We start from the raw sequence: 10,679 nt of genomic DNA, 5'->3' as shown, positions 1-10,679 counted from the left end.
AAGTCATTGTATGGGCTAATTACACGTCCGTAAACCTCAAACGATTCTGAATTGAAGTGAGCGTGGTGGCGCATCCGAATCGGATTGATTAACGCCAGGAAATTTATTTATTTTATTTAAGAACAGGAAAAGTGAAGCTTGCGATGATGCGATGACTAACCGTCGGCGTGGTCCGCCCATGAACTCGCTAAATTCCCATGTAGACGTCAACATTGCTCTATTAGCGAGAAGAATGTCGGATGGCCGAAAAAGTACATTCAATCGGCCACATCCTGTTCTTCCAGTGCTAGTGGAAAGTTCTTAAAAAAAAAAGAAACGACGCTTTAAATCGACAGAAATTAACCGTACACTTAAAGGCATCACCTCACGAATATGAGGTGGTACGGATTTCAGGTGGAGTATTCGTACACGGGATCGTAGATTATGGAGAGAAGGGTGATTCCGTCCATTTCTTCCTGACTGCCGTAAAAAACGGCGCGTGGGCTGGCGCGCTCCAATCGAACTCTTTGTAGAAAATAGCGCGCCGGAACGCCCGAAGCAGCATCTTCCGGGCCGTTTTTACGACAATTAAGAAGGAATAGATTCCGTCTCCACAATCTACTATCCCGTATACGAATACTTCACCTGAAATCTGTACCACCCCAGGGGGGGGGGGGGGGGGGGTGAGTTGATGCCTTTAAATATTCTGTACTTGAGAAAGTACAAAACAGGAAGTACAAAGGTGTGGGGAGTTCGTCAATCAATATTACGGCCATAGAACGAGTATAAAAAGCAGCGCGTATGTTCGCAAATGCTTTAAATTCGTAATTCGCTTCACATAGCACACATAAAGGATACACCGCATGCTCGAGACGAGGTTCTATGAACACGAAGCGATGCTGCTGCTCGTTTCAACGCGACCATGACAAATACGTATTGCTATAACAACTTGTTCGCCAAACGAACTACTTAGCGATGAATCAGCGCAGGGAAAAACCTGGAAGTACAGCGCAAATCGCAAGAAAAACAACAATAGAACTGATATGTGGGGGAAAGTGCCCGAGTGTATATGAGGGAGATACGAAAAATTCCGTTGCTAAATTGATGTCGTAGAAGAATTTCAGGATAGAAAATATATCCATAAAGGATAAAGGATAAAGTCTTTGGCGTATCGCATCCACTCCGGCCTCGAGCCAACCCCTTTTTCATGCAATTCGTAATCGTTGAGGTTTTTGGAACGTGTGTTAGCCTATGAGTTGACGAAGCGGGGGGTTCCCTGCCGATGCGTCAAGTCAACGTTTTCGCCTTTCAGTCAAGCTCGCTGCCAATCTATCGACCTCGGAGGGATGAAATGTTTGGTTGGCAGCGGGGCGGCTTCGAACCCTCGACCGTGTGGCCGCTGCAACACACCTCTAACCGACTGCGCCACACACGCCCTAATTATTCTCAAAATGTTCTAAATTTGAGGAAAGTGTTTCCTTCCACTACTGTTCTTACCATCTTTTTTTTTGAACTATTTTCCTCATTTTATTCTAATTTATTCATACCAGTGTCGTGTTTGAAATAGGTATTCCTTGTTTGTTTTGTTTGTAGCTGGAACTCTTCTAAGTGAGTAGTTCTTATGGATTTTATAAGTAATACAAGCAGACAAATCCGCTGCCAATTTATCGACCCCAGAGGAACGAAAGGGATGGTTGGCACCTGAGCCTTTTCGAACCATCGGCGGAATTCTTACCCACTGCACTACACCGACTATATATGTAGGTACTTATGGTATGAAATATACTGTCTTCTGTTCACTTGTTTATTTTTTTTCTATATTTCCTTGTTAGTCAGTCCCGTTGTCTCTATGCCCATTATCCTGTTAATATTTGAAATAGCAATAATGGCAAAAATGACAGTAAAATTATCCTTTTTCTACGCAAACCGAATATTTCCCATGTTAGTTCTTATATTATTGCTTTTGAAATAATAAAATTATTGATCCTTTCATTGATTCTTTCATTGATTGAGATCAATTCCTCAATTCTCTCATCTCACTATCACTTATTTACCCGAATCCTCAGGATAGTTAGGCCAGTGGGGGGGCTAGCACTATAAATATCTTTCTGTGACGTGAATACGTTCCCGTACTGTTGCACTATGTATGTTTAAGAATAAGCGGAAATTTAATTCGCGTCAAAGAATAGCATGGATTCATTCGTTTCCCTTTATCACTAATGAAACTGTCATAGAAGAGTTTTTTCTTTCAATCAAGGAAAAAGTGTAGCAGCTTCAATCCGCTTATGACACGCCAACGTCTGTGTGGCTGTTTGTCTGCAATTCGTTTCGATTCCGATTCAATCAAGAAAAAAAGTTCCGAAGAATTGAATTGCACGGAATTTCTATTATCATCTATTTCTTTTTTTTTTCAAAAAAAAAAGATGATAATAGAAATTCAGTGCACAAAACCAGTACAAGTAACTTTAACGACAATATTATTTCCATAGATTTTTTTAAACAAATTTTGAAAATTTTCAATTTTTAGCAATTTTTATAAATTACATTCTAATAGACCCAATATTTGAAAAAGGAATTAAAAATCTTTCATGCCATGCCCCATCCTCATTTTTTTAGCACGTGTTCGAGTTTATTTAGGCACAAAGTGATCCAGTTTAAACTACAGTCAAATGTCGCACAATCGGACACACAGACAGTCCAGATGGGACAAATTTATACCAGTCATGAATCTCTGGCGCACCGAGAGCGAACGAACGTGTATGACCGTACATTAATCTTCATCAGCACGTTAATTTCACACCGAAAACCAACGAATGGCAGTAAAATCTTTCTTAATTTCCACATATTAACACGTAAATACGTAAAACACCAACTTTTTCCACGGATATTCCTAACCGACAACCTCTCAAAAATGATATTAATTTTGAGCGCCCAAAAATTACATGAAATCAACAAAAGGACGTAATACCCCAGTCTCTAAATGCGGATTGAATGAAAATCACGTCACAAGCACGTTCAACCTCATGCCGTACCTTCTACGCGCAACAACTTATCGATCCACAGTTAGGGAAGCTCATCGAACCTCATCGCGATCTGAAAGACGTTGACCAATAATTGTTCTTGGCCTAAAAATTTCCCCTATCGATGAAACAGCAAAAGTTGTATGATTTGAAAATAAATAATGCTCCTGAAATGCAAAGATCGCAAGAAATTCTTCTCAGAGAGTAGAAAAAATCGATTTTTAAATATATGTAACGAAAAATTAAGGAAATCAAAAGGTATATAAAAAAGCTATTTGTCTCCATGAAATCTTTTCTGTATATATTTCCTTCGAAAAGTTTGACACTTGCTGTTTGAAATAGAGTTAATAGTTACGACCAAAGCCTACTCAGGTTAAGGTTTTTAGGTTGTTCATATTAATTCTTAGATGCTTTATTATGGAATGAAAAATTCCACACGAGATACGTGATCATAAATTCCTTCAAAATCTCGTCAGATTTCGTTACTCGTCACGTTACATCGTTCTCTCCTATGTTATTGCTATTTTTTTATGCCTGCTCTTTTTTTTTCTTTTTTTTTTGAAAAAACAACAAATAACACAACGAAGGTAAATGGAGAAAAGCAGCAAAAATGTCGCAGGAAAAATCCGAAGCAAATAATCGGAATGAAGAAAAAACAATAGTCCCAAACCTCCTCTCTCTTCTTTTTTTCTATTGAAACTGAAGAAAACGTTCACAACTCTTCCCAAGAGGTGTTCACGATGCACGGTACAGGAAAAAAAGTTCGCTTTTGGTGAAATTACACATATTTACATTTAAAAAGTTTTTAAAATAATTTTTATAGTCAGTGATTGATGTAATAGCTTTCATTACGGTTTTTCGCTTCCGATAGGAAAATTTCCAGACCTTGAAAACATATAAAATTAAATTAAAATTTTTAATTAGTGAAAACAGTATCGCTTCTCTATACCCTTAGCAAGACTTAGGTTGCCTTTCATCTTCTATCCGTCAAAAAAAAAACTTTCTCGGAATTTCAAGACATGTTTTATTCGGGAACACACAAAAAAGTGATCACAATCCAGTGTTCCGAAAATGTCTCCAGTTCCTTAGCCCCGCCCCCAATGCCCATACACTGTACTCATGCAGAAAATTGGTCTCGCTATGACACAAATTTTCCCGGTAACCGGTGTCCACCTGAGACCAATACGTCCTAAACAATGAACTCATGCAAATCTTAAGGATACGTGAGAATAAGGAGATTACGGTAGCGAAACTGTGTAAATTACCCAACCTTATAATTTCGTATTGCACGGTGCGTCCTGCAGCGTCACGGTCATCACGTAGTTTTCTAGAATGTTCTGTGAACATTTACTGAACTCTTAGAAAAATAACATATCCAGAACGTAACTATTTAGAGGGGTTTCCTCTTCGGAGGTGCACTAAAATAACAGCGATTTTTATAAATCTAAAAAAAATTTATTCAAAAATATTACCTATCATCCTCTAATAAATATTAAAATAAGGGGATAATAGCTAAATTAGAGGGAATACTAACGGCATTGTCTTAATGTTGTTAAAATATGAGCAAATAACCCCTAAACCCAACAAACGTACGTGGACAAGTAATGTAAGTGCTTCTCCATGCAATCAAAAAGATAGTACCAGACTACCGCAGGACAATGTAATCCAAATGGTAATGAATAATAAAATAAAAATACAAAATAACAATAATAATAACCAGGACAGACAAAAAAGGTTGGGTTTCCAGCAGAAAAATTTTACAGTAAGCGCTTATATCAGAAATTTAAATAATTTATTATTATAATCATTATTTGAAAGAGTTGAATGGAAAAACCATATAAAAGGGTGCAAAAAGAAATAGAAAACAAATAGAAAATCCAGAAGGATCGAAAATCCACCATGAAGTAGATTCCACGAACAATGGAAACATAATTAATAACAAAAATACTAGAGTTTCGATAGTATTCCCACGATAGCACTGATCTCTGAGCTGATCTTCCATGATCTCTCATTCATTCACCTCTTTGACGTGATCAAGTAATTTTTAAATGCTAACATGAAAATTTTCTACTTCTTCCGATGAAAATAGAAAAAAGGAATCAGAAAAAGGTGAGTGATATCTCTTTTCATTTAGAACTAAGAGAAATAAGATGAAAAATGAACGAAAATAAATAAATAATGACTAGAAATTTTCAAAAAAAAGCATTGTTTCTAATAGTATTATTATTATTAAAATAGAAAAATTCCTACATATTTATTTATACTTATATATTTATATCATTATATTAAAATAAAATATAAAATATATAATTATGTTAAAATAATTATCATTAAAATTAAGTCTGTTATTATTAAAATAGTTAAGAGATTATTAGGAATTACTAGAATTCCATGAAGAATCCGTGGAATTGTACCATATGAGGAGGCTCCAGAGCGAATTTTTCAACTACCTAACTCTGATTTTCGGGATTAGGGCTGCTGAGTCGCAGATCCGCTGTGAGACCTCGAAATATACGCGAAAGTGGTGACTCTGCAACCATCAAGCTTAAAGGAATTGGACAAAATGTGGTCAAACACGCCGCTGGCAGCAGAGTGGCCCCAAAAACGGCCAACATAAAGCTTAACGAGGTGAACATCCGTCCGTAGGCCACCGCCCCCGCCATCCACGAATCACAATCGTCACAAAATTGAACTAATCATGTTTACATGCTCAGCATTTAGGCAGTTACGAGATCAATGAAAAATCCGTCGCTTTCCGGCAAAAAATCCTCAAATAGGATCCTGAGCCCGGTTCGGACTCGAGTATGAAAGAAAATAGTCTCATAAAGACCCAGAAATAAAAAAAAAAACGAAAGAGCAAAAAAGTAGTAGAATAAAATAAAAATAGACTGACTCTGAAAAAGACTGACTCTGAAAAGTGCAGTGAGCAGTTTTGGGCTTTCACGGAAGCATTTCCTCCAAATTACAAAGAATAATGTTCCGGAAAAGGAACTACTCTTTTTCTTCTCATTTTTTTCTCACTTTGGACACCAGTGAACAGAATAAACAAAGAAACAATACCAGGAAACAGAATATACAAAGACAGTGTTTTGTTTCTTCTAAATTTAATTTCCTAAAGATAAATGAGTAAATATGAGCAAAAATTTAAAAAAAAGGAGCAGGAAAAATGAATGAGGACGGATAAACGACAACAAAAATGATAAAAAGAAGGAAAAAGAGAGACAATTTTTGGTAAATTTTTGAAAATACAAATGTGAGGATGTAAAAAAAAAGCGGGCAAAAAATTGGTATAGAGGAAAGGAGAGACCGAGTTCATCTACATAGAAGTAGGCAGACATATGAGAGCCAAAAAAGGGGAAACTAATGGAGGGCAAGAGGTGAACAGCTGTCCTTCGAACACACAAAATACATTAAATAAACAATCCTATGAAAGTCATGTAGTTCGCACAGCTGATGGTTTTCAAAACAAAAACTCCCCGGCAAAGAAGCAGACAAGCAACGAGACAGAGTTTGAGAAGAGGAGACGCAGGGAAGTAGAGAAAAGAGACGATATCGTTGGCGGAATTCCTCTTCACGGTAATCCAACGAGGAAACCGAAAGGAAGCCACGTGTCATGCCGATATATCCCGTTAGAAGTCACTGTATATGAAGGAAAAAATCGTAATGTGTGACTTTTGAGACAGTATTTCCAGTACTGCACCACTAGCTGTCCAGAGGCCCCACCCAACCAACCGTTGCATATTTCTCGGCTAATTGTTAAAAACTACAAAAATTCTTAGCTAAGTAAGTGACAAAAGACACCCACGGTAATTCTTGTTTGCAATATGCTGCATATGCGTGGGACCCGCACAATCTCTGCATCAATCGATGAAAACAAAATCGATATATGATAGGTCCTATATGGTAGACCACCCGGCGCTTCCTTGCGGCATTGTCCTTACGATGTTTACTGTAGAATAAGTAGAAAAAACAAATATGATCCGTTGGTCCCCCCCCCCCCCAAATTTCCCAAGCACTAACGAATATGTATATTTACGAGTACTTTGCGCACGCGGTTCTGCAACGCTCCATTTAAGAAAAAGCGAAGGAAGTGAAACCGGAAAAGCTACTTTCAAAAATCGTATTTTCTGATTTCCCCATTTTTCGATGAAATAAACATTGCTCCAAAACAACAGAGAAAAGGAGAAGAAAATGACTACTGAATTGGCTGGAGGAATTATTTCTATCCATGTAAAACCTCTACATCCGCTTAAACAGACTAATTTTTAAGAAGAAAAAAATATTTTGAAATTTTCTTGCAGAAAGAATCGTTTACCACTCAAACAGATCGATCGCCGATGACTGATAAATAAGTGGTGGGTGAATAATTTTAGACATCTCCATTTCTCTTCAGGATTCGTCGTTGAAATGATTGATCGATACATACCGTAACCCGAGCTAAGTAGACAGCATATTGTACTGAGCACGGACCACGTTCTCAGGATCATGCACCTGTTTCAGGCAATGCCCGCAAATCAGTCAATACACGGATTTAATCCATGGAAAGATTTGCCTGTGAGAACGACCTGAGGAAACCACATAAACAGTTCCGTTGATAACACAAAACTCAAACGCTACCGGACCGATCGATAAATCGATAGGGGCAACAAATAGTCTAGCCGACGACCGAGGTCACATTTAAAGAAAGACAATCGATCAATACATATCCGTTGTATTGGCGAGCACGGAATATTCGAGAACGACTCGCGAACTCTAACTCGATGGATAGTGGAGGGGAAAAGGGAAAGAGATTTATCCTATATGGTGCTCGAAATGGAAGAAGAAATTTAAAATTTAAATTTTTTTTGAAGCAGTCAAATATTTTAATCAAATTTATAATTCGATTTAAGAAAAAAACTAGTTCAACATATGATAAAATCTAAAATTCCAAATTTTTTGAAACCTAGTTCAAGACTGTAATCAACCATTGGAATAATGCAGCTACTCTGCGTCTCTACCCCTCTATGGATAGAGAAGCAGAGTCCCGTTTTATTTGGAGAAAATCTCAAATTCTCGAAAGAATCGAAGACGATACCAAAAACTATATCAGCTACGATATCGCTCAATCAATTAAGGTGTGGCCAAGGATTGCAACGGTGGAGAAATATAAGGCGGATAAAAGAGAGTGCAGAGAAACGCGCGGAAAAAACTTCCTAAACCGTTAATTTTACAACGTAATCACGTATGCGGGTTAGTGGAATAGATAACGATTACGAAGTGAACGATTTCTTTTCGAATAAAATTTCCACTAATTTTATCTCACCTTCTGGGTGTCTGGAACAGAAAAAAATCAAAAAAAGGGGAAAAATTGTAGAAATAATTACTTGTGATGAAAAAATTCGAATAAAATTCGTACTTTTATAAAACTATACGCCGCTAATTTCTAGGAAGACGTGTCTTCTCGTTGAATTAACATTCGGTCTGATGAACAGATGAGGGAAACAGATGAGGGACTTCGAACGGGAAAAAAAGTATCACGCGGTGAATGAAGAGTGAAGCGATGCGATGAAATGAAGCACCAAATCCACGCACAGAGAACGATCAACGCTGTCGAAAATCCACAGGGATATCGATTTATCCCTCATATCGATCTGCAACAATTCCCCAACGAAATTCCTCTCGGCATAAAAAAAAACTGCATGAAGAGATTGAAATCTCTAATCCACCGCAACGTAGAAGGGATCAAACCTCATCGATGAGGAAAACATGAGCAGGAAGAAAACAAAGACGACAAAACATTTTGTTGCTGTTGTTCCATTATTTTGAATTTTCATTTCATTTTTTCCCTAAAAAAAAATTGCCATAGGTCAATAAATCGACATCTCTGGATGTTCAGAAGCGTTCTCTGATCGTATGAAAGAGAAAATCCAAGGGGATTTTCTTCGATCCTCCCAAGAACTCTCCAAAAAGCCGCGCCGCCTATCAATATTCGGTAATCCCGTTCCGCCACTCTAGCACCAGTTAATCCCAACAAAATCATCATCTTAGCCTTAATTTGCGTTTCAATGAAATTCATAGGGATCGATTGGTGAGACCATGTTCCATCAGTCGACGAATAAAAAAGTCCCTAGCAATCACTGTCACGTGAGTCCCAGAAAATAGGTAGAAGAGGAAGTTGATACCATCTCATGCCCTCCACAATCTTTAAAAAAATCCTGTATACGAAAGAGATGTGAAAATGCCAAGGAAAGCAGGACAGAGATATTATTTATTTTTTTTGTTTATTTATTTATTCACGGAGCTAGGAACTATAGAAAAGTAACAAAGAAAATGGCCAAGAAGGAAAGGAGACGAACATGACAGAAAAGAAAGAAGAAGGCGATCAAAAGAAAAATGAAAGAGAGATGGACGGAGAAAGATAAAAGAATAAAAATAAGGATAAGGATAAAAAAAAGAGAGAAAATGATGAAAAGAATTCCTTTTAGAATCATTTGAAGTCTACTTCTAGTGAATGTCTTCCGATTCCTCTACACTTACGGACTTAACTTCGATACCTGCTACCATGTCGAAGGTATGTCGAATTTTTGAACGGAAAATGAGCGGAAGCTGAAATAGGAAGAAATGTAGAAGGATAACTGAAAAGATTTAGGATGAAAAACTGGAAGGGAAAAATAGCATTTGTGATGAAGAGTGAGAAAAGACCGCTCGAGAGAACGAAGCGATCTCGCGACTAGAGCACATGCGTCGGTCGATCGAAACAATAAAATAAAAAGAGAAGAGAGATAGAGGATGGAGGAAAAGAACGGAAAAGGAAGCGAAAGAGATGAATCGTAGCAGAGAGGCGACGAAAAGGGGATGAAAAAAAACGAAGAAAACTGTGTCCGGAGACAGAAGAAAATGAATTTTTTTATTATCATATTTTTTATCTATAGAAAATTTTTTATTGGCAAAATTGACAACGACAACGATAGATAGAAAAGGACGAAATTTTACCTCAGCAAGAGGATTTAAGAGGAATAGAAAGAGGAAAGAAAAAGAAAATAAACTTTACACTATTTTCTTACAAAGAAAAGAAAATAAAGATTGGGCAAATATTAAATTTCTGGAAGTGGGATAGAAATGTAGGGAACTAGTTCCCATCTACTTAATATCGAATTATCAGCGAAAAGTTCCCCGGAAAAAAAGATCACGAATGTCACGTAGGCAGACGCAAAGAACGCAGAATAAGCGCGCAAATGTTGGTCCGATCGATCAAAGGCGAATCAATAAAGATCATAATACGACCATGGTGGACCTCTTTCCCTACGTACTGTATTTCTGAACTTTTCCCATGAGAAGGAACTGTACTTTACTAATCAGCTATCCGGTGAACAAGTTAAGGAAACCAGTTAAACAAATGAGGAAACCAGTTAGCAGTCAATATTTCTTCCATGCATAGTTGTCGGGAGTACCGCAGTTGACCAGGAGCCCTAAAGATAAATGAAAAGAACATTACGGCTTATCTTCATCACTTTTACTTTCCCCTAACATCATTTCAAAGATTTACTATTGTAATTAATCATATTATAGCAAATGCTTTTGAAAAGTGTCGAACAGCTTCAACAACATTATCGGAAGTTCCGCAGGACAACAGCACAGTACGACAGAGGTACCGTAAAATGAATAAGACAACAAAGGGCTCAAAGAGCTGTGGTGAAGTCA

This window comes from Necator americanus, chromosome II (assembly GCF_031761385.1).
Source record: "Necator americanus strain Aroian chromosome II, whole genome shotgun sequence".
Lineage (NCBI taxonomy): Eukaryota > Metazoa > Nematoda > Chromadorea > Rhabditida > Ancylostomatidae > Necator > Necator americanus.
The sequence above is the reverse complement of the archived record's forward strand: the minus strand, read 5'-3'. Positions refer to the sequence as shown.